The sequence below is a fragment of the Brachycentrus maculatus genome, unplaced genomic scaffold, assembly GCF_059751285.1.
Source record: "Brachycentrus maculatus isolate JH-2025_06_01 unplaced genomic scaffold, ASM5975128v1 h1tg000369l, whole genome shotgun sequence".
NCBI lineage: Eukaryota > Metazoa > Arthropoda > Insecta > Trichoptera > Brachycentridae > Brachycentrus > Brachycentrus maculatus.
Genome location: NW_028281118.1, coordinates 537,118 through 563,800, shown reverse-complemented (window position 1 = coordinate 563,800; position 26,683 = coordinate 537,118). Strand labels below are relative to the sequence as shown.

The 26,683-nt window shown below is 31.1% G+C and overlaps 1 protein-coding gene across 6 annotated transcripts in view; it reads left to right on the top strand.

Annotated features, from left to right (window-relative positions):
• Positions 1-26,683, top strand: part of LOC148303421 (fat-like cadherin-related tumor suppressor homolog) — a 448,267-nt gene that overhangs the window by 191,622 nt on the left and 229,962 nt on the right. For all 6 annotated transcript variants that reach the window (XM_088269965.1, XM_088269962.1, XM_088269964.1 and 3 more), the window contains exon 2: positions 10,029-10,162. The gene's annotated coding sequence lies outside the window, so the exon portion shown is untranslated. The remainder of the gene's footprint in view (positions 1-10,028; positions 10,163-26,683) is intronic.

Here is a 26,683-nt window from a genome sequence, read left to right as displayed (position 1 = left end):
GCAAGGAAAATAGCATTATTGATAAAATAAGGAAAGGTTTGTTGAGATGGATTGGGCATGTGAATCGAATGAGTGAAGAAAAAATAGTATTTTTTTAAAGCCGACGTGGTCCATTATTTCAAATACTTAAAAGTGGTCAGATCAGAAGTCGGAATAATTGGTGGATATGTATGAGGAGATGCATGAAATTTCGAAGACGCGAAGATTGTTTCTAAAGACAGATCGGTGTGGCGTTTTATTTCCTCTGCCTACCCCTGTGGGGAAGCGGCGTTATGGTCAGTTAGTTAGTTTCAGCATTAATACTTCAAGATTTGTTACATTTAAAAATCACATTTCCATCGGCAACACTTTATTATTACAACAAGCTCTCTTTGGATTTGTAAGACATTTAAAGGGTCTTGTTAAACGATTCATGTTGTTTAAGCTTTTCTATCACTAAATATACACATATTTCATCATATCGTAAAAATTCACGGTTGAAGAGTTCTTCGGCCGGATTCTGAGTCTATTTTGCACTCGTTCTACAACGCCACGCCATGGACAATAAATATAGATGAAAACTCTCCTACCTCGTATATCGCCCTGCTTTATAGACTGCGATGTTTCTCCGGAGTGGTTGATTCTGGTCAGCCATTTATCGAGTGATTTATGCGATGCTGACAGGAGATGCGGGAAATTCATTTTCGGCCTAAAAACGATCGGATCCCAGATCTGAAGAAATCCGGTGACTTGTTTATTGTTAAGCTTGGGCCATATTTCATATATTTTCTAAAATAAAATGTTACAACAGTTTTGAAAATTAAAACATGTCCTAATCTCTTTCAGAAACACAGTAAAACCTCGATATAACGGACTTATTGGGGGAGGGGGTGTCCGTTATATAAAAATAGGTTTAAAATATATTTTTGTTTGAAAATATGAACACTGTTTTAAGATATAAGTTAACAATATAAAACAAAATTATATTTATTATCTTCGGACACTCGTCGTGAAGTATCGTTGCTGTTTGATATCGACGGGTTGGCTTACGGTATCCTGCTTTGAAAAAGGAATCATTTTTTTTTGCAAAATTGCTGTTTTTTTTTTAAAATCAAACGTATAAAATTAGGAATACGAGTATTATATAATTGATGTTCGTTATCTGACGAATTATTACATCGTAGAGATGTGATCTTACCACTGATAATTTTTGACATTGGTGTTTCTTCTTTTTCTTCGCTACATTCACTTTCATCCTCATTTTTTAGGGATCATAACTTCATCTGCTCTTTCACTTTAAGTCATGATATTATATCCAGGGCCACATCACCTTCCTATAGCCATTGTGAAACCTCAGCTTCTTCCTCACCTACTTCTTCTCTGGCATAATATTAACTACTTTTTTTTACATTTGACCGGATGTTTTGTCCTTTATATCCGAAGTTCGTTACATAGAGGTCCGTTATATCGAGGTTTTACTGGCCTCGTAATAAACTTATAAGCGGCTACGGTTAATTCCATTTCACTGCAGTCAAATAGATCACTTTGTGCTATATGCTAAAAGAAAATAATGTACGTAAAATTCCGCATGAGAAATTGAATGAACAAAAAATTCATACGGGCTACCGTGAACTAGGTAGCCGCCGTTAGGTCCGATTTCTGCTAAGTGCGGTTTATATTGCCCGACATATTTTACCACGATAAAAAGGCAATTTCATTTAAAGCTATTTTATAGTGAAAGATATGTTTTCATCGTGGCTCCTCGCGGTAAAGGTTTATTTCATTAGAAGCTTTTTAACTAAACGCTATAGCGCTTCGAACCTGCAACATTTCTTGCCACCCTTCCAGGAAAAAGGTATATTGAAGAATAACGGAATACTACAAATATTCAACGAGAATAATGTTTGTTCTTTTTTGTAGAAAAATATATTATATTTCTACATTCTTCTCGTAAACCAATCTTCAAACGCCTTTATTAATTTTATACAGCTTTGCATTTTATTGTCTTTTCTTTTCTTCCTCTTTCACTACGTTTATTTCAACATATAGTACTTCATGGTGGTAATAATAACAAATTTTAATAATTTAAACAGTCTCTTTTTCGTGAACTACTACCTCAAGGGTGTTTGACAGTGATTAAAATGGGGAAAAGGAAATAGTGGAAATGATGAAAATAAATGCGCTTTTACTTTTATTTTAAATCATCTATGGTAGATGCTTCGTTTCAATTAAGACACCTATAATTTGTATTGATATATCATCTGTAAGGTAAACAATCCAGTGTCTGATAGCATTAATAAATAATTTTGAATTTATGTATTTATTTTAAATCAAACACAGATTTTTTGAGTCTACTAAGTTGTATTTTATTAACAAAAAACACATAAAAAATTATATTGTGACAATTGTTTCGCCTTGTTAGGGCATTATCAAACGAATGTCAAGAAATACATTCGTTTGATAATGCCCTAACAAGGCGAAACAATTGTCACAATATAATTTTTTATGTGTTTTTTGTTAATGAAATACAACTTAGTAGACTAAAAAAATCTGTGTTTGATTTAAAATAAATACATAAATTAAAATGGAGTTCTACAAATTAAACGCCAAGTCAATAAATAATAATTTTGAACTTCATTTTATTATATAAACCTAGAGGATTAAAAATCCACCATTAACCAATATAAAAAATTGAATGCGAGTTAACCGGAAGTAATTTTAATCAATGATCTGACTTTACTCGACATTTCGTGAGGTTATGAATAAAATGTCCGTTCAAAACGCTTTCAATTTGGTGATTTTCTTATTTGAATAAAGTACAATTTAATGCTGAATAATAATTACGTAAGTACCTAACTGTTACGCTTTGAAAAGTTGGTTTACACCGTCTCAAACGAAGAACCCCCAGGCATACTACGACTTCGGATGGATATTCATCCAGAGTTGACTAATTTAATTATTGCAGGGGGCGCATTGTATTCCTTGTGAAATAAAAATCAAATAACACCGTCGAGTATCCTTCTGAAAGTTGGTAAATACTCGTATCAATAGTATAAATATCGGAACGTATCATTTATAATTCATGGACTATTATACCTATTATAAATAACACGTTACTTAATCATAGATAACACGTAACATTAATGGATACTGAAAATCTTTGCTAACGATTTTCACAGCAGAAATCGTATTTCAAAAGCTTCTTTATGCTTATAAAACTACTGTGCAGGTACCCTTATAAAGTGCACCACTGCTTATTAATAATTAGTTCCTTTTATGCAAACTTTAAGGTGGAAATTCAAAAGGCGATATGTAGAAAGTTTTAATTAATATAACAAGTTTGTTTAAACAATTAAACCCGTTTGCTTTGCTTATCTCGATCATAAAATAAATTATCAGTCGAACACTGTAAGTCTGTTACATCAATTTTCCTGCAGTAGTATTTAATAAGTATTAAAATTTGGTAATTTCGCTCTATTTATATTGTAATAAATAAATAAATAATGTCGAGAGTTTCTATTAGTAACATAATGGCGTTCGGTATTCATTCCGCGAAAATGCGTAAACATCGTTCTGTGGATAACATAATATCGTGGGTGGCAATAAAATATGCAATTTTGACTTAATGATGCATACTATAAAGTTTTCAACGTTCTAAAAACTGGCAAAATACACTAAGTAGTTTGAAATGTCATATATATGTGATTTTAAAAGTAAATTTTACTTTAAGTTAATTAGCGGGTATTTCATTCAGGCTACAAGCTTTAAATAACAGGGATTTTAGGGTTTATGCTATTTGCCAGTATACCCACGTTATAAAAGTATATATTTTTTTATCATACATATTTCTGTTACGATTATTAAATAAATTTGCGAAATTATGAAATAAATTTATAATGTAATTTATATTTGAAGCACTAACTTTGTGATTCTCCATTTTATAATCAAAATGTAACTTTCTAATTACTATAAAATATCGTGATTTTAATACAAAGTTACACTCTATTTTTAATTTATAATGTTAAAAAAATACTTGAAACATTTTTAGTTTTAATGTAAATGAGATGTTTTTTACAGTCGGAATCGTAGAAAGGAAAGTTGTTTACGGGTAAATCTATCACATGTTTCCGCTTTTGCTTTCGTAGCGTCATCGAAAATGGAGAGATTAATCCTAGCTAAAGCATTGACGGGTGACATTAATCCCCTAATTCATCGCTCTGATGAATCTCAAAGTAAAGTAGGCATTGGGTGCGTGGCGAATGCTGAAATGATGGCTTGGATTAAGCGTGTGGGGATATTTATATATGCAGTATACTACTAGAGGAACCCCTTCCATACACATATTACATTCAATTATTGCATACTCGTATCGATAGTCATTCATTTTCTCTTTATTCATCATTTAATTAAATACATTTTGTGCTTCTCGGAATTCATTTCATAGATAATATACGACTATCCGCGACCAATCAATAAATACTTTAAATTTGTTTACTAAATAAAACGCGTCTATTGGCTTTATTTCATTTTTGATTTGTCATTTTATTTAAAATATCTCATATTTATATCTTTCACATCTATATTTCAAAAAGATATATATATATATTTTTTGTTGATAATATCTGATAACAATATTTAGTATCTCATTATTATTAATGTTTAAGTGTAATCAGTAGAAAACAAATATTTACAAGAAAATATCCCCTGGTAAAATTTGTGCCAAAATTATAGAGCAAAGATTAATCAAATTTAATTATATATAATATATATATATATATATATATATATATATATATATATATATATATATATATATATATATATATATATATATATATATATATATATATATATATATATATATATATATATATATATATATATATATATATATATACACACATACATTTATTTATTTGTGTGTGTGCGTGTTTCATGTTCATTCATTATGGTATGAGTATTTATTGCTCTGATACATGATGACGCATGTCACAGTCCTTTAAATAACGCACATATCTTTTCAGTACATAAAATCAAGACCTGCTTATTACTGTATATTGTATTATAAACAAAAATTCCTTTCTCACTCTGATCTTTAATGACTTTTTAAATTCCCCATTTCCATTGAAATTAACATTTCATTTCCTTAATATTTGTTGAGAACGCTGCAGACAGCGCGCTGTGTGAATGAAACGTTTAAAATTTCTACGATTTTCATCCGTATTTTTATCAACTTTATAGACCAAATGTCTTTTAACTTCTCCTTCAATTTTTGCTTTCGTCTTTTCATTATTATATTATTGTATAAACATTTAAGACGAGGATCTCGTAAAAAATAAACAATCGTAATCAAATTGCTCTTTTGCTGTTTCAACAAGAACAAAAACACTTTTTAACAGATAAATATTTACTTCCTTACGCAAATTATTATATTTTATTTCGTAGAAACATGCTTTTCGGACAATGCGTAGGTTTATTCTCGTTTGCCCTCAAGCGTGAAGGAGTTTAAAAGCTTTCGTACTTACGAAATACCCCGATCATCGCATCACTATAGATGTGTCCTGACCAAAAGATTCTATAACCATCCATTTATGAAAAAAAAGTAACATAAACGTTGACATGGCTCTTTGATTTTGATGTCTTGACATATCGTTTACTCCTTTCAAGAACGTCATAAACCAAAAATCGTCAATTTTCAGTTGTGCATGTTTTCGCGATGCCCAGAAAATGTTCTATATTCCAGCAAAAGCGGCATATTTTTAACTTAATATTTACCCGCTACAGGGCAGAAAGTGTTGTTTTTGCATTTTGAAGAAAAGGTATCGTTTAATTATTTTTTTAAAATATACTATATATATTTCAGATGGAAAAAAACCTTCAGGTTTTACCTAAAGAGATCTGTTGCACAGTAAAAAGTTCAATAAGTTGCTTGATATTTATTTTTAATACATTGTACTATATTTTTAATCTTTAAAAATCTCTCCTGAGAAATCAAGTTCTTTGATTTATGACGTTCTTGAAAGGAGTGAGCGATATGTAATAAAAATAGGACGAAAATATACACTAAATGTATATAACTTTTTTGTAAATAACATGCCATTTTTTTTACATCTAAACATAGATCAAGAAGAATATGGAAGTCTGGGCATTTACAAGGTTTACGACCGTCATAGGCTTGTTTGCCTAAACCAGCCTATGCCGGTCGTAAAACCCTGTAAATGCAAAGACTTCCATATTCTTTGTCAAAAAATGTATAAAATAATTCCTAAGCGGAGATAATCTAGATTTGAAAATATGCATTTGGACACACTCAAAATGTTACTAATTTTTATTATATGGTGTATGGAATCTTATTAGAACATTGAACTTACGGAAGTAAATAATAATAAAAAATATTTATGATAATTTTAGCGACACAATTTCGTTACATTGTTTAATTAATTAAGAATTTATATTGTACATTAACAGTTTATTAACAACATTTTGAGAGTGTCCAAATACTTGTTCACAAAATCTGGATTATCTCCAATTACAGGAGTTATTTTCATATTTATTTTTGACATCTCATCAAAGATGACTTATTCAACATATTCTTCTTCATATTTGATGAGATGTCAAAAAATAACAGTTTATTAGACTACAATATATGTAGTTGTATTAATAAAACAACAACAACTAAATGTGCCTTTCCTAAATTTGTTGACATATGTATGTAGTTAACAAAAAATAAGACAAAAATATATATTTATCTTATTTTATGTTATTTGTTTACGAAATGGTATGTAGTTCTACAACATAAAGCTAACGGATGTTAAACAAAATAAAAATACTAAAATATTTTTAATAACAAGGTGACAACTTTTTGTTAAATTGTTTTATTGACTGTCGATAAAACTAAAAATTAAAAGTCACACTTTCTAAAAAAGAATTTAAACCATAATCTGAGCCAATATTTAAGCAGTGAAGGCCGTAAGTTTAGGTGTTTGTTTTAAGCTCGGGGTTGATGTTTCGAAGCTTTTATTTTTGATACTTTTACAATAAATAGGCCCATCTGGATATAAATTATGGTCTAGGGTTATTTATTATACGGAAACGACGTCTTCCGATGGGCTGCTCTTGAATCCTCTATTATGTCCATAAAAAGGCGTTGTATCTGAGTTTATTTAAGGGAACTTGTTATTTTAAAAAAATTACTGTTGTTTTTTAAATGACAAGTTTCAGTATCAAAATATGTAGGTACTTTTACTTAGTTTCGGAGAAGCCTAACTGACATATTTTAATCTCTAACAAAAGAATATGGAAGTCTGGGCATTAACGGGGCTTACGACCATCATATACTGGTTTAAGTGATCACTTTACATTCATGTAACATTAAAAAATTCTTTCGTTTAAAATGCCAAAACTAGGCGAAACAATTGTCACAATATTAATTTTGATGTATTTTTTTTCAATAAAATACAACTTGGTAGACTCAAAAAAGCTGTGTTTGATTTAAAAATTGAAACATAAATTAAATTGGAGTTTTACAAATTAAACGCCAAATCAATAAATAATTCTACCTATGATTGACAACCACACTACTCAAATTCTTGGAACTTCTAATAACATTGAAGAATTTTGAAAACTGTTTGCATCAACTAGAATTTCACTGGAGACATCTGTGATGAGATATGAGAAACTTTTTATGAAGCAGAAACTCTTTCATTTTTATTTCTTAGGATTGGGACCTTGGGAAGCTAAACTGACAGTGCACAACGGAGTCCTGGCTCCAACTCTAATGTATGGAGTTGGCAAAAGAAGGATGAAAGTAGACTGAATGCAGTCGAAATGCGATCTCTCAGAAGAATGTGCGACAAAACGATGTATGATAGATGTGCGAATAGTGAAATAAGGAAGGAAGCAAAGCTGAGATAAGCATTACCGATAAAATTAAGAAAGGTGTGTTGAGATGGTTTGGACATGTGGAACGAATGAGTGAGGAAAGAACGGTAAAACAAATTTATGAGGCGAATGTAAGTTGAAAAAGGAGCAGAGGAAGACCGAGAAAAACATGGCACGATCAGGTATATTGAAAGTGGTCAGGTTAGGAGTCGTAACAATCGGCGGGTATGTATGAGGAGTTGCATGAACGTGGAAGAGGCGAAGAATGTTTGCAAAGACAGAGTGGAGTGGCGTTCTATTATCTCTGCCTACCCCTGCGGGGAAGCGGCGTGATGGTTAGTTAGTTAGTAAGTTGGGACCTTTACTTCGTATTAAGTCATTTAAAAAAGTTGTTTGTTTACTGATATTCACCTCATATTAAACATATTATCACAATTTTCATTTGAAAATATCGCTTATGTAAGGGAGTGTTAATTCTACGATATTTGAAAATGAAACAATACATAGTTTCATACTTAAATAATGTCAAAATGCCACTTGTATTGAAAATGTTGACTTTAATGGTACAGATGATCCTCTTATTAAACCACAATATGCGTATCGTATAAACCTACAATGTTGGAGTCGCAGGATCTAAGCGTAGAATATTTTAGGGGGTTGTAATAATCAAAACCACAACGGAAAATCTGAAGGCCTTTATACAATTATGATTGTTTTACTCCTTTGGTAAGAGGAACGTTCCAGAAGTGCTTTGTATTGACTCGTTTAATATTATATTTCTACGAAATTTCTAATATAACATTACACTTTCGGGACTTAATGCGCAATCGAGCGCTGATATTTGGTTATACGTCTAAGTACATATGCAACTTGTTTAACTTAATTTAATTTAACTTTATTTTTAATAATTTGGTCCGAGCCTTTACTCGGAGAGAGAATATGATTAGGCTCCAGACCTCAATGTCTCTTCTTTTTCTTGGAAGGTCAGAAGTACATATGTATGTATCGCAAAAGTATGGTACAAATAATGGACAGCACTCTATTCGCATGCATGAATAACGCGTTCAGTGGCACATCTAGAACGTTGTAACGTACGTAACTCGTCTACAGGGTTTTATAAATTACGCCTGAACGCAAAGTTCTAACGTTAAACTAGGTAATATTCATTCAAGTTTCAGCATAACCCGAACAAGACAATATGGGTACGAAAAATATATGAATATAAAGCTAGAAATGTTGAGATCCTCACGAAAACGTCACAATTCCATTATAAATAATTTTAAGTAATCAGGAATTCTAGCTTTTAAAATTGTAACGTTTTGGTGCGATTTAATTTCATATTGGTTTTTTACACAAGATTGTTCACGTTAATTAAGATTTCGATAGAATACAGTAAACAGAACAGATTTGCATTTAAATGATTTTTTGAGATAAGCATTATCGATAACATTAAGAATGGTGTGTTCAGATGGTTTGGACATGTAGAACGAATGAGTGAGGAAAGAACGGTAAAACAAATATATGAGGCGAATGTTATTGGAAAAGGAAGCAGAGGAAGACCGAGAAAAAAATGGCACGATCAGGTATGCCAAATACTTGAAAGTGGTCAGGTTAGGAGTCGTAACAATCGGCGGGTATGTATGAGGAGATGCATGAACGTGGAAGAGGCGAAGAATGTTTGCAAAGACAGAGTGGTGTGGCGCTCTATTCTCTCTGCCTACCCCTGCGTGGAAGCGGCGTGATGTTTAGTAGTAGCAATATTTTTTAGTTAGTTTGATTTTTTTGCAATATTGGAAATGTAACTTTTTGGTGAGGATCTCCACAGATGTTATACCGACGAATGCTCCTTACGTTTACGTACGAACATTTTGATTTATATTTTATGTACAGTATTCCGACATTTGCGCTTTCTCTTTGACTCGTAAAATAAACGTCTGCGTTAAAATCATTAGTTCTTAATAGACGAAGACTTTTCGCTAAGGCGAATTCTCGCGCTGAAGATTCTCAGTCATGCAACATCTCATTATTGCCGGTATATTCCCCGAGTAATGACGCCAGCTATTTGTGTCACAAGCCGGATTATTTTCCTCGGCGGGTTTTATTCACTTGAAGCATGTAACGTGTTTGTGTCTGTAAAATGTAAAAAGGGAATTTTTTGTTTTTTTCAGATCCTACAACCATCTGTCAGACGGTAGAATACACATGAGGGGCGGGCTGACCCCCCGCCGCTCCGCCGCCCTCCCCAGCCGCACCCCTCGCGAGCGCTCCTTGCTACTTGAGGCAAAACAACTCAGGGTGTCTGGTTAGTATGGTGCTTCTCTATCATTTTGGAAATGGGCTTTCAAACTTTTACGAGCCTGAAAATAATATGCAATCGTATGATCTGCAGAAGGGAAGTTTTCTCCCTCGTTAGCAATCATTTTATATGTGAAACTTAGTGAAACAAGTGATAATTTTCAAGTTATTTTAGCGCCAAGGTTCTTTAATATTTAAAGGACTTTAAGAAATAAAATAAAAAGCAATGCCACTGCTATCAATGACTGTTTTCGTATATTTGGATTTTTTAGTAAAAAATGTAATCGTATAATACATCATCAACAAAAAAACGCACACATTTTTAAGTCGTTTTCATATATCCTCATATATCCACAAAATAAGTTGATTACAAAAATGATATTATTATACAAATGATATTATACTTGTGTTATTATGGGCATTATGTTTATTTATTAACTGTTTTTATGATTATCGAGCGAAAAAAATTAAGTTTTATCGTTCTGTTGTTTTTTTTTTAATGTTTTGACTAAAGTAAAGTGAAATAAGGGTATTTTCAAACATACGTAACAGAATCGTATGAAAGTCAATATATTTTTGATGTTTTGTCGGAAAAAGGTTAAAATATGCAATAAGGACCTTCTATCATAGCTTGGTTGTTCAAGTGTTATTTTATACGAGTCTTTCGACAGTGGTTTACGAATGTGAACCGTATTCTCACCGTTAAGTTTACGGCGATTCCTGTTTGCAGGGTTGACAAAAACGCCGTATAAAACTGTCGCTTTATGGACGTTTCCGCAGTAAATTTTACGGATACGGTGATATACCCTTTTCGACGGCCTGGTGATTAATTATTCCACAGGATCCTTGTTCTGCAGATATATTGCGCCTGCCATTTCTGTGTTCAGCCAATCTGCATAGCAATCACTTCATTCAACACTTAGTTCATACAACTAGAGGTACATTAATGTGTATTCCGTACATTCTCGTCTAAATACACAGAGACGTAAGTTTTCTTTAACTGTTCGTCTTGAATGACGTTGCTTTAGTTTCCAAAACTTAGAGTTTAAGCTTTCCCCCATACTGTGTTACATTCGTTTGAGGAGTCGACGCGAAACGTGTCCATATCTATGAACTATGAAAACGTACTTTTAGGTGCTTTATAGAGTTTCCTTCCAAATAATAAATTAATAAGAAAAAAAGACAAACTTAAGTAACAATATTCCTAATTATTCGTTAAGTGAATTTATTTTTTTCTTCAATTTACTTCATTACTTTATTCAGCAGTCGCCTCGTGGTAATTTATTCTATTTTTAGTTCACAAGATTTATTTTGTAAATACCACTTTTTCATTAAATCTATTGTAAAATGTGTTTCGGTGCACTCCGCATTATTTATCTGCATAATACGGGTTTAAAAATGTCCCAGAATGCACCGAAACATGTGTCACAATCGATTTTTAGAAATAGTAATATGATATATTTTTGAACAGCAAAAACATTTGGTCGTGTCAAAAGTCTACGTTACCGAAAGGTGTTTGACAAGATAAAAGCTAGGAGTGTATATTTGGACAGACGTGTGTAGAGTTGCATCTTCTCTGCCTACCCCCACAATAAGACGGCGTGATGGTAGTAGTAGTAATATTTTTTTTCGTTATATTGCAAAAAACTATCCGTATCATGAAACAAATGTGTTTGACACCATTTAAAGAGCAACAGTTTTAATGTTTCCAAATACTTGTTCTAAACTCTTGCCCTGTAAATAATTCCCCCTTTTCATCTTCATCTATGTTGAAATAACAATAAAAATCATACAAAGTATTTGTCATGGAGAAAATCGTTAGAATCGGACTGTATTCTACTAATTAGTTTTAATCTCTGACTTGATAGCTATAACTCGACACTGGCTTTAACACCCAAGATGGGTGAGAAGCCATTAAAAAAATATAAATATATTTTTTTATGTTTATGTCAATGCAATCCAAGAGTATCATCCCCTTTTGAGTACCTTAGGTTCGAATACTGTGTAATTATTTCCTCGCTACCTACGTTCCGACTGGCCAACCCTTTAACAGCTGTTTCCTTTGCATCTCACCGTGACACCGTGTCGGCCCGGGGTGACCCCTTTCAGTAGTCGAGTACCTCCTAGTACGTAATTTCCCTCAGAAAATATATTTTTGTGACATTTTCCCATCGTGTGCTACAGAATTTCCCGCTAGTTTTTCATCTGGCGTATGACCATCCATTTAAAATGTTTTTTGTCCGTTTGTTGTTCTCGCCTTTTACGTTAGAAAAGAAAATGTTCCCGTATACATTTGTGTTTCCGTCATAGTGGTTTCCAAATTATAAATAAAAAAATTGGTCTTTCTTTAGTAATGAACAACCTGAAAAACTTACAAACTAACCATAACGCAGCTTCCTTGAAAGGGTTGATAGAGAGAATAGAATGCCACACCAACCTTTCTGTGATTGTTGGTTGTTGTAAACTCAATCGCGGAACGTCATGAGATCAATCATATATCTATGACTTAATAATAATAATAAATTTGGATAACTCATATAGCGCCATTTTCGTAAAATTATACCTCGCGCTTCACTGTGAATGAATTGGGGAAAATATTATGGTGGAAATGATTTAGCTAACAAATGTGTTTTAAGTCTTTTTCTCAAGATCTACTTCCAAAAATTTGAGTATTGCATCAATCATGTATCAATCACGGTGAATGTTGCACTGTGTAAAATGATCACTTAGCAGCCTATGACTTTTTCTTCTTCATTTATATTGAGATGTCAAAAATATAAACTCAAAATTTCTTATTATCACATACTTAGACTTGTGTTAATCTTGATGGTTTATTTGTAATCTTATAATTAAAATGTAACTTTGTTTTCAAATCACTATAAATATTTTATTATAACTTAATTATAATGTCTACCTGTTTCGAAGCTAACCGCTTACATACGTGTAATATTTACCAATTCTACCCATTATTGACAACCACACTACTCGAATTCTTGGAAGTTCTATATATATGAACCAATTTAGAAACCTTTGTTCTTGAATCACTAGAACTTCACTAGAGACATCTATTGGTGAGGTGAAAAGATATTTTTTAAGCAGAAACTCTTGAAAAAAATCTTCACATTTATTAAGCAGAAACTCTTGTATTAGTATGTGAGGTCCAAATCCTGGATTTCAATCACGCACATGAGAAACCTTAGAAAATACCATTTTCATTTTTATTATTTAAGCTTATAATTTGACCAGATAATTTATGAAAATAACTAATGTAATTTGAGATAATCCAGATTTTGTGAACAAGTATTTGGACACACTCAAAATGTTGTAAGTTACATTTTAATTATAAAATGGAAAATCACAAAGTAAGTGCTTCAAATATAAATTATATTTGTAATCTATCCATCTGCCTACTAATCTATCAATATTTGGAATAACTCATTGCGTTTCATTACGCATGCAGTAGTCACCCTTTCACGATTTTTAATAATTCACCTACTATATTATTCCATTATACCTTCTCGTCAATCGCATTTCTCTGGATTACTTAAATGAAGTTTAGTCCAACGTGTTGCCCTTCAAATCGAAGCAAGGGGATGGATCAACCCTCCCTTTGGAATCAGGACACAATTTTATGTACCCTTCTCGATGGGGAACTCCTGATCTCGAATCTAATTCGGCAGGCTTACAAGACCCCCTTATATTTTTATCTGCATCTCATCGTTCAACCTCCCCTCGACTAATAAAAACGATGACGGGAGGGTGACGTCATGCAAAAACTGCCTTGCAAATTTTATTGCAATGGAAGTTCGCCTAGCGATTTTATTGCACGAACATAAGTATAAATGTTATTTCGCTTTATGTTAGATTGTCTGTTTTTTAGGGAATGCATAAAATTGTCTAGACGTAATTTTCCGTCTCGTAAGAGTTTGGCAATTATCTGACTGATATTTCTGTACATTATTATTATTTAATGATACTCTGCGTCTAGTCCTTGTACAGAGTGGCGCAAAATTATTCACCCTATCGGAAAATGTTATAACTTTTACAAATGGCGAAGTACGTCAATCACATTTGACATTTGTGAACTAGACAGCTGCAGTATACAAACAGATCTACGGTGGCGTAAAATTAATCATACAATTTTGCTTTTGATTTATTTATTTTCTAAATAAAAAAACGAAGAAATTGAGTAACGGAAATCTTTATTCGGACCTGTACATTTTTTTTCTGTTAAGTGGAAAATATGATATCCATCATGTGGTTGCGGCCAGTGTTGATACACATTTCTGCCCGTTTTATAAATCTGTTTGTATACTGCAGCTGTCTAGTTCACAAATGTGAAATATGATTGACGTACGACGCCATTTGCCAAAATTATAATATCTTCCTATAGGGTGATTTATTTTGCGCCACCCTGTATAAATATATGAGAATTAATTGAAGATTTTTATACGCCACACTGTTTGGATTATGGTCACGTCAACATCTTATACAGTTATTTTGTAGTTTTTTAACTTATAATTATTTTATTCCTGCTTAAAACTGATATTTTTGATATTGACGATATTTGATAATATTTTTTACCATCTCCAAAAACGTTTCTGTCAGAAATCAAATAATAAAAGGCTTTGCGGTAGTTTTTTGAAATGGATCCTTGGTCTTCTGATATTAATTTTTAATGTCGACCCTTCACTCTGTCATTCAATTATATCATCTTGTCAGCCCGAAGTCTTAGTCAATCCTACATCTTCTTTATTTCCTTTTATTTCAAAACCTAAATAAATAAAATAATGTTGAGATCAACTTATCAATAATCAGACTTAGTTTTGAATCAACATAAATTAGTAAGCAAGTATATATATGTATATATATATATATATATATATATATATATATATATATATATATATATATATATATATATATATATATATGTATATATATATATATATATATACATATATATATATATATATATATATATATATATATATATATATATATATATATACATACATATATACATATATATATATATTTATATATATATATATATATATATATATATATATATATATATATATATACATACATATATATACATACATATATATACATATATATATATATATATATATATATATATATATATATATATATATACATATATATATACATATATATATATATATATATATATATATATATATATATATATATATATATATATATATATATATATATACTTACTATTTTTTGACATATGATATGGAAGTCAGGGCATTTACGGGGCTGACGACCGTCATAGGCTGGTTTAACTGATCATATACACACGTGAAACATTCACCAATTCAGCCCAATATACAATTTAACATCTCTTCATAGGTGAAAGATAAAATAGAAGTCTTTTTACACGGCTTGCGACTTATCATAGACTTGTATATATCCATTAATTGGCACGTTTATTTCAAAATGAGTTTTTGAAATACTCGGCTCCACCACCTATGATTGAGTTGAGTTATCAGTTTAAACAACTCCCTAGTGGAAAAATCCAAATTTTAGAACAAATCTTTTAAACAAACTCAAAATATTGTGAGTTAACTTTATTAAGAATTTTGAGAAATATACAATTCGTGTTCTGAAAACTTTTTCGTAATTAACGATAATGGTACCTAACATAATGAGGTTCATATGTCTACGGATGTTGTATTGTATGGCATTGTCATAGAATGGACAACAATGCACGTTTCATGGCCAGAGAAGGGTCCTTAACAAGGCCGATATGTCCCGACCAGAAACCTTCAGCTATTTATTCCAGCTAAGGGACAACTTATAAAATGGTAACCTTTGGATGAATTACTTGGTCGTATATCAACCATTATAATTATTTTGCGTGGTAATCTTGAGACAGCAAGATTCTTGATCACTTTGAACATAAATGTCACTTCATATTATCTAAGCCAAATTACTTTAAACTGAAGTTTGTTAAATATATTTTCGTTAATCGATTTGGTAGTCACTTTGTGATAATATCTATCGATGCTAAGTTTATATTTTACTTGGTTAATACCACTATTTCTTTAAATGTATTGAGATACTTTCTTCGATGCTGTCCGCATCATTTTTAACACCCTATTTGATGTTTGAAAACGATGCGGAATGCATCGAAACACGTCTCATAATAGATTTAGAGAAATAGTGGTATTTACCGAGTGAAACTTAAATCATAAGTAAAATAAAAATTGCATATTTTTACCATTTCTTGCATGTGTGGCGTTTGTATAACAATATTGAATGAGAAGATGTTGATATTTTTTTACGAATTTATTTTGAAAAAAGGTAATTCGTTTACAACTTCTTAAATGATAATATTTCTGTAAATCTATTCCACCATAGTGTGGTGGTTACCGTGCGGGATGTTACGAGTTCGATTTCTGGTGGGGTCAAAATAAATATTAATGTTTTTTCACATTAATAATAATTATTTTAATACCTGTAGCGTAGAACTGATCCCCGTGTCTTCATAATATTGACGATCAATAATCACTGCTTCGACACAATGCAGTACCCTTTTGCATCATGTGTGCATTGATTTAAAAAAATGTTTTCTAAAAATTCTCTTTGCGTGTTATGTACAAGGATTTATAGCACATTCTGGTTATATATCTAAAAAAATATACTAAATGAAGTTGATCCCTAGAAACAATAAAATAGATTCAATATTTCATATCAATGTTTGACACATAGTTCATTTATTTATCGTATTTTTCTTTTTATATTTTAAAAATAACTTAATAATAAGGTTAAAACCAATATTTGTAGCTTTTCCACTTTATTTTTATTTTACCAGCGACCGGGTTTCGTCGTTACCGACATCATCAGACTGGTGGAAGGCTATACAAATTGTTATGTTATATATAAAACAAAGCAACTCCTGCCTTTTTTATATATAACATCATATTTTCTTATATATCATCATATTTTATCAACTCCTGCCTTGTTTTATATATAACATAACAATTTGTATAGCCTCCCACCAGTCTGATGATGTCGGTGACGACGAAACCCGGTCGCTGGTCAAATAAAAATAAAGTGGAAAAGCTAAAAATATTGGTTTTAATCTAATAATATATTAAAAATGCAATTCCATCACGAAGTGTCAGTGGATAATATAAATCTATTAATAATAAGGGTTAGAAGAAATAAAATAATGTGTATTCTTTGAAACTTATCATGATGTTCGCTGTTAGTATGTAATTGCCAATATTTCTTAGGGGGTAAAGTAGTGAATATGACTATCGTAGTGAATCTACATTTCTTTACAAAAGTGACCCTCTAAAAGCACCCCCGAAAGGCTGACGGACCCTCTGTACTTCATGCCACCCTGGTCCCGACGGACAATACACACCATTGCTGTCTGAAAACCAATCAGGAATAATTGACATGTTTACGATTTGTGCGATCAAATGCACCAGAACTTTTCATTATATTCATTTCATCCCTCGTAGTAGAAAGTACGCCTGTATAATAAAATTGACTTTCCATATCCGCAAAATTATTAACTTATTTTTATGCAGTATTTTTTTAAAATCTGTCAGGATTGATTTTGAAACTCCTGTTTTGGTTATGCGATAAGTTTTTTTTCTTCTGTTTCGATTTTTTTAAACATGAAATTAGGATTTCGATTGGAATTTTGTACTTGGAAGCAAAAGTGTTTCATAACAGGTCAACGAAGATGAAGAAGAATATGGAAAACTGGATATTTACACCTGTTATAGGCTCGTTACGTGATCACTTTACACACGTGCTACATTCACCATTCTACCCATGATTGACAACCACACTACTCAAAATTTTGGAATAAATTTTGGATAAGTCTCGTGTGTCTCTTGCGTCAATCTCTTTGTGAACAGGACACAATTAAAATGTGGTGAAAAGTGTTTTGAAAGGAAATATAAAATAAAGTTGTGTTCACTACCTGAATATCATGGCCACCGTAAAAATAAAAAAAATGCAGTGTATGTTTTGATATTGTTTTGATTTTCTAAAAATAAATCACAGTGAAACATATGTCACCATATTAAGTTTAATTCTGATTTTTTTGTACCAATGTTCTTAAGGAAAACTTATTTTATTTTGTCTCAAGAAAACCATGGTATTCCATCTTGCAACGTTTTCACAAAGAGCTTATTCTCTGGGTCTAGTAAATCTTATTGTTTTTGTGCCTGTGTATGGTCATGGTAGGAAATGGCTGCGTTAGGTTTCCATAAATGTGTTTATCTTTTGGTTTGATCTTTTACGAGTTTTCTCCCTTCTTGGCGTTCAGTCAACGAGCTGCAAATAATATGTATTTGCAACACTTCCCTTCGCTGTCACCGGATGTCAATTTTGTAGTTATATTCGTAATGCGTGAGTATATAAAGAAAATGTCGTCTCGAGTCTAGACTTTTATTCGCCCTTACACTTGGGTTAAATAATAAGATGAATTGTGTATGTTGTCTGCCAGCGATTTTTATTTATTTTCTTACTTACTGCACCCAACTACCCGTTGTATTAGTTCAGCCTGGTTAAATGGAAACAATAAAGAGAAAGCACATATTTCTTAAATGTATAGTTTCACAATGCTTATCGACCAATGAAAGTCAGTCAAAAAGCACGCTTTCCGCCATTAGGAATGTTATGTATTACATGTATTGCAGTTTTAAACATTTTTATTTGAATGCATCGGTGAAAACTTCTTATACGAGAATATCGTTTAATAACAAACGAATTTTATTTATAATGATTTACTTTGTATTGTAATAAGAAATTTATTACCATTAGTTTCTTTGTAGCATGTCGACACCTATGAAACTTAGACAAATATAATGAAAATTCTTTCAAATATTCTCTTTTTCCTGGATATCGTATTATGAACGTCAAACTTTTTGAAAGAGTCAGTAACATTGTATCATATTGTAAGTCAACATTAAATACGGTAAAGTAATACGTTTTCTTTTATTCTACGTTTAATGCAATCAATTCCTTTTCTCTGTTAGTAACATGACGTGACATTCAATGAACACCGTACATGAATAACCAATTAACGTTTTTGACGTGTAGAAACGGTTCCAGAAGGAGCTTTCGTACATTTATATAATAATCCCTCGTGAGGATATTTTATACGAAAAAAAACATATTATAGCGAATGTATTGTTGAAATATTCTCTTGACCTCTTTCATTCATTTTTGCATCATTCTTCAACTTCCTTAGCACTCCTCTCTGGCAGTCTAATAGGTCTCCTCCCTCATCATTTTCTTCATTTCACGCTTTCCATCTTCTATGCAACTTAGTTTAAATGTTGAAATCTGAGGCGCTGTTGAGAGTATATTGAAACTTTGTCCAGATATCTATAATTTGTAAAATATTTTGTGTGCTTTTCATAATATATTTTGAAAAGTACACATGTCTACATCCTCTTATTTGGTTGAATTCAGTTATCTTTTAGTACATATAAGTAATAATAACGATCATTTTATTTGGATAATTTATATTGCATCATTTTTACAAAATTCTGTGTTAGAAGCACATCAAGGCAGGGGTCAATAACGATGATTTTATATATTTTCTGGCAAAATGAATTGAGTGTATTTAAGTAAAGTATTATAATTATAATAACGCTCTTGTAAGGGTTTTTAATAAGTATGACTTCATATAATTTTGTGTGTGAATTTAAACGTGGTAATATTCTTCTTAGTAATTAATGGTTGAATAATAATAAAATAAACAATGTGTTGCTTTTTAATTAAAAAAACGACAGTAAAAGTTTATTCTTAATTAATCTTTACAATATTTTTCTATTTATCTGATTCTGACAGTTCACAATATTATATTTTTTCTATCTGATGTCTTTTGTTTATTCAGTGCGACGCATGCGACATCTGGTGGTAGGTTTGTACTATATGTAGGTACTTAATAAAATGTATAGGTAGGTAGGTACCTAGGTATTTTATTACATTTTATTTATTATATATGTATATATATGCATATCATAGTACCTACATTCACCTTTTTATGCTGGAAGAGAAAGTTTATTCTTCCAGTGCGGTGGTTTTTATCAGAGTCCAGCCAATAAAATAATCTCGCTAAACCGTATAATAATGTTACCTCTTTGTTAACCCGAGGTACAATCTGAAAAGTTTTCCTCTGAATAGTTAATTTCATCACATGAATCCAAGTATCCTCCCTGGGGGGGTTGGTAGTAGCCATTACCGGTTCCCAGCTAGAGGCTTTACATATCGTAATTATGTGGCATTTATCTCCAGTCGATGATTCCACAAATGTCAGACAATTATTTCATGTTATCCGTGCAGCGTCAGATAGGTACCTATCTAATGAAGTTTGCCGCAGAGTAATGTCATTATTGACTTAGATCAGTGGTCGGCAAACCAAAGAGTCAAATATATACATTTCAACGATTTTTTTCCCGAGAGCGTAATCTGTTTGCAATTGAGACAACAACAACACGGCTGTCCAAACTCAAAATACAGTAAGGGACATTTTTATTGTAGTAGGTTTTTTTGCATTTTTGGACCAAAAGTGCAAAAAAAAGTAGTACGAAAAAATGTCCCTTACTGTGTTTTAAGTTTGGACAGCCGAACAACTTAAGACCTTTATTTTATTACAAGTAAGTGGGTACTATTATTTAATGCTATTTCTAAAAAAATGTTTTTAAAGTTATTTTCATTATTTTTATTGCTCCTAGATTGATCGAACCAAATAATACAAATAATACAAATAAAACATTTGTATTCTCTTAAATTAAACCCTTCCTAAAGTCCCGTTAACGAAAAGGTTATATGCACGTCTTAGAAAAAAAATCTTTTCTAAGCACTGGAAAACTGTTGTTTTTTTAAATAAATATTTTTAAAACTGAAGATTGACAACAATATAGAAACAAAATGAAATCAAACATGGGCGCTCGTTTTTTTCAATATTGCCACACAAAATTGTGGCCAGTAACTGAACGCTTTTACTGTATAAACGTATTATGACACATTATATCAGTGTCCTCCGGGGCTTATTGAAACAAATAATAAATATAAAAGCATACAAAACACACTCCTTATCATCCATTGTTCACTTTGTATAATACCACTTTTATAAACACTTATTCGTGACTACCGGTTTCGGAAAATCATTCTACCATCAGGTCATTAAAATAATATTACTGCGATTTGACATTTATATAAAAACAAAATTATGAAAGACAGAAAGAAGATAAATCAATCACAATGGGAATATTTTATATGTGGACTCTAAGTTAAATTTAGTTGGTTATTTATTATGGGCAAGTCTTTATTGATTGCAAGTGTTTTATTGCCATACCACAAAGTTATCAATGCTTATAATATACAAAATATAAACGCATATTTTTATTCATTAGGGCGATGGAATTTTCGCGGTCGCTTTAATAAGTTTAAATACCCTTTTAAATAATAGATGATTAGTCTGATTATAATTTAGATGAAATATTTTTGAGCGCTTACGCGGCGAGAGTGGCGGACGTGATTATTACTGCAGATAAATATTAAGAACCTTTGAAGCACAAAATGGAAGCAGACACGTTAGGAATAATACAACGAAGGGAGAGAGCACAATAACTCAGCCGGCTTTAATGGATTATGTGATGAATTCACCGAGGGATGAAAATTTTCCAGAAATTGCTTAAATATTTAAGGCGTTTTAAAAAGCTTATCAAATTTTATGGTCAAATTTATTGTTCTAATGAACTAAATGGACATTTAAGGATAAAATGTATTCACTTGATTCTACGGAATTCCAACTGCTAAGAACAATTTAAACGCTTTCATACCAAATCTAAATTGAGCTAAAAGATTTCTATATAAAAAAAGCGCGATTTGTTAAGGAAACGAATGCGTCCATTCTTTTTTCTTCTCTTTTATATGAAATAGGTTTGTCTTTGGGTAAATTATTGTAGTTAAGGCCTAGATCTTGAGCGTTCAAATCACAACGCGCTCGGCCGCGTTGAGAGCTGGATGTCTCTTCCTGCCCAATAAAATAAAAATGTATATATATATATATATATATATATATATATATATATATATATATATATATATACAGTGGGTGGCCAAATTATTAGGGACACTTGTACTTATTTGTAATTTTCAAGTTTAAATGATTTTTTTGGTCAAATTAATAAGTTTTAATTATTTTTTCTTATGTATTTTTGTTGCTGGTATCATAATTATTGTTTTGAAGATGTATCAATACTGTGAAATATCAAAAAAGTAAGTTTTTTTGCATTTGGATGTTGATTAGCGAAAAATGATATTGGTGTGAGCTCAGTTAATATTTTTTTAAACCTTTTTTCTGTAAGTTTTCTGAGTTCAAGACTATAAAAACGTAAGTGTTGTTTAATAATTTATTAGTTTTGCTAATTCAATAAGTTAGTTTCAATGAATTTTTAAATAAAATTCAATTTAGTTTGAACTGAACCATAATATTCTCAATTTAAGTATGGGCAAGTCTTCAAACATATCTCCGAGAAAATATAGGGAAGTTATAACCTTACTACTTCATTCCACATATTTCCAGAAAGAAATAGCAGCACTTACAGATGTTTCGAAGTCAGGAGTCCATCGGATTTAAAGAAAAATTGATAAAAACCTGCGTCTAGAATCAGCCCGCGTCGGAAAAAAAGGCAGAAAAAGCATCACAACTCCGCGTGGTGCCCATAAAATCAGAGACATCTATTTCCAAAATCGTAAAAAGTCTGTTGTTTGTCTAATTGTTGTTGATTTCTGTTGATAAACGATGAAGGAATCAACGTATCCAAAAGGACAGTTCAGAGACGGTTAGTTGAAGTAAATCTAATGGGTCGACGTCCAACCAAAAAACTACGCCTGACTGAGGCATGAAGAAAAAACGACTCCTATGGGCCAAAGAACACCGGAACGTAACTGTTTCGGACTAGATTCAAATATTTATGGCTTGTATTTGTATAATAAATTAAGAAGATAAAAAATATATGTATTTTTGCAATTATGGTAATACATTACAGGTCTGCTTCTTGGACGAGTCAACATTAAAAATTTTGGTGGGAAAAACTTCATTTTTCCGACGTGGCCCAGGAGAAAAATTCCACCCAGACTGCCTTGTGGAGATGGTTAAAAATACCCTGTTAGCATAATGTTGTGGTCCGTAATCTCATTTAAGGGTATGGGATGCCTCTTTATCATGGAAGGGACCATGAGGCAAGAATAGTACCAGCGAGTACTGAAAAGTCGACTCCAGCCGAGGCTCAAGAATGGTTCCCTGGCGATGAAAAGTATGTGTTAATGCATGACTCGGTATTGTGTCATAAAGCCAGGAGTGTTATCACATTCCTGGCTGAAAAAAACCTCTGTGTTTTGCCTTTCCCGGGGAATTAGCTGGATATGAACCCCATTGAAAACCTTTGGGAACTAACGAAACGTGAGATTGCTAAAGAAGTCATCACCACTAAGCGGCAAATGATAGAAACTCTTATCAGAGTATGGCATAATAACCCTAATCTCTGGCACAATGCAAAAATCTGCATTAAAAAGTATGCCCTGACGTTTGGAGGTTGTAATCGCAGCAATGGGTGTTATTACTAAAAATTAAGATTTTTTCGAAATTGTTGAATTATCACTTTTTATGATAAAAATAAATTCGTATTATTAAATCCATGATAATAAAGTTTCTAAATACTAAATAAAGCACCCCAATCAATAAAAAAATATTCAAAAAACCAAATTATTTGCTCATTAAATTCATTTGATAATGAAAATTACAGGAAATTCGAAGTGTCCCTAATAATATGGCCACCCACTGTATATATATATATATATATATATATATATATATATATATATATATATATATATATATATATATATATATATATATATATATATATATATATATATATCTTCTTCTTCTTCTTCTTTTTCTTTTAGGACTAGGTCCTGTCATTCTCGGGTCGCTCCTGGGAGGTGGAAGACCAGCTATCCTTCCATCGTTTAGGTGGTCTTCCTGGGGGTCTGATCCCGCTTATGTTGCTGTCCGCTGCCACCCTCACCACTCGATCCGAACTCGCTCTTCTCACATGATCTCTCCAGAAACGTCTTCTTTCTCTTCCCCATCGCACAACATCTTCAACATCGCAGATTTGTCTTAAATCTGAGTTTCTTACTCTGTCGCGAAGTGAAGTGTTGTGAATTTTTATATATATATATATATATATATATATATATATATATATATATATATATATATATATATATATATATATATATATATATATATATATATATATATATATGTATATATATATATATATATATATATATATATATATATATATATATATATATATATATATATATATATATATATATATATATATATATATATATATATATATATATCAATTCCTTGCCTTTAAATAACTCTTTTCTTTTTTAAACCATATATTTATTTAAAAGAAAAACTGTTTTTTAATACAAAAACAGCGTTTTAAGAAAGAAAAAAAATTACGTTAAATGTTACCTGGGCTCAGAGAAAATTGATTTACGATTTATCGCATATTGGGTCTTAAAACTCCCATTATTTGTTTCAATTATCTTCCTACAAAATTAGACGAATCATAATCCCTCTTTCAAATAAATTTATAAAGATATATTTATCTCTATATATGATTTTTTTATAATTTCATGCCAAAAACATTCAAGTGCCTTTAAATTTAACCAATATTTTCTCAGAAAACGATTTCGCGAATTCAATGAATTTTGATAAAATGAAAATTATAATAACAAGGAAATAGTCGATCACGGAACAACGTAATTATATTTTCTCTCTTTGTAATTTTAACGTTTTTTTTAAATATCTTCTAAACCGATAGGAAAACAGAATTTCGGATGAACTTTTTTTGAGCGTTTTAACCGTGTTTCACGGAAGCCTAGTAAAAATAATCAAAACTTGATAGATTTCAATTAAATTCTTTCAAGGTTAATCATATTTACAAATTTCATCATCCATATAATAATAAATAAAAAATACAATGTTTATTTTGAAATTATAATGTAAGAAAATTATTAATACAATAAAATGAAGAATGATGTGATCTACTTCAGATCTGCCCATTTTTATTATCCACTGGTGAATAGTACTTTTATATTTACTTTTTTATATTTGATGACTTATTAGATATTGTACAACTTTATTGCATAGTAAGTTTTTTTGACTAATAGAGATGCCTTTTAGATTTTGTTTAATGTGTTTCTGTGTTTCTGTGTTATGGATCTTGCAGTTTCGATGTAGTGCAATAGTCACTGTATTGTCTGAAATAGTACAAAAGGAAATAATGAGCTTTATGAGATTTTTCACAATAACAAACTCTGGGTTGGAAAGAATTAGGATGGATGATTTTTAAAAACATACCTACACCACAAATACTTAAATCAATTATTTTTAATATTATTTACTTTTATTGTAATATTAATTTAATAACCTTTCTTCGAGTATTTATTTTCTTTCAGAAATATTCCCTCTTCATCACAAGTGTTAATAAAAATCTTATCACGAAGTACTTACTTAATGCTTTTATAGTGTAACACGTTTACTTTGACAGCTGTTATTTTATTCAGTTGTAGGTAGGTTGTAGGTACCTGTTGTAGTACAACGCTAAGCTTTTGATTCACACATTAATGTGTTTCTTTCGTGTTCGAGAATTGTGTACCGATATATACATATATGTATGAAAGCAGGAACAAAATTGTATTCATGTTAAATGCAGACATTGCAAGAATTCTCTTACGCTGTTTTAATGGCAATAAGAGTAAAGTTGAAAGCGCTGTTATTTTCTGTTCCTGGTATGTCGTTATCTCCTTCATCAGAACTACCCTCTGTAGAATGCTTAGGGTAAAAGTAAAATCCCGCCTTTTCCTTCCTGTTACTCCCCTACTTAGCCCTACCTATTCTTATCGCTGGTTCACCTAGATTATCGTTATTTAGTACATCTATATTTGGATATCCTTAAACTCCCCAGAAATTACTTCGACTATTTACGCACTTACCTTTTTTCAGTGCGAGCCAAATGGTATGAGACTTACATTCGTAATAAGGATTTTCGAATTGGTCTTAAATTAGATAACACAAAAAAGCTAATGCTGAATTGGTATTACAGATAAATGTCCTGAATATTTTAGCCATCTTATCATTTTAAAGTTTTCAATCAAAAAGAAATTGAACTTTATGAAGATTGATATCCGTTTTTTATTAAATTTGTTATAAAAATAGAATTCCCTTTAATTAATATTTATGTTTACGCCATTTCTTTAAGTCGACTCAATCGCTCATTTGCGTAGTATTTTTTTAAGTGAAATTATATTTTTATTTTGTCATAATTTTCAAAACCCTTATTCACACCCATAGAACATTGCATCATATAAATTCAGTGTTATGTAGATTGTTAACACATTAAGGAAAAGTGATTAGCCC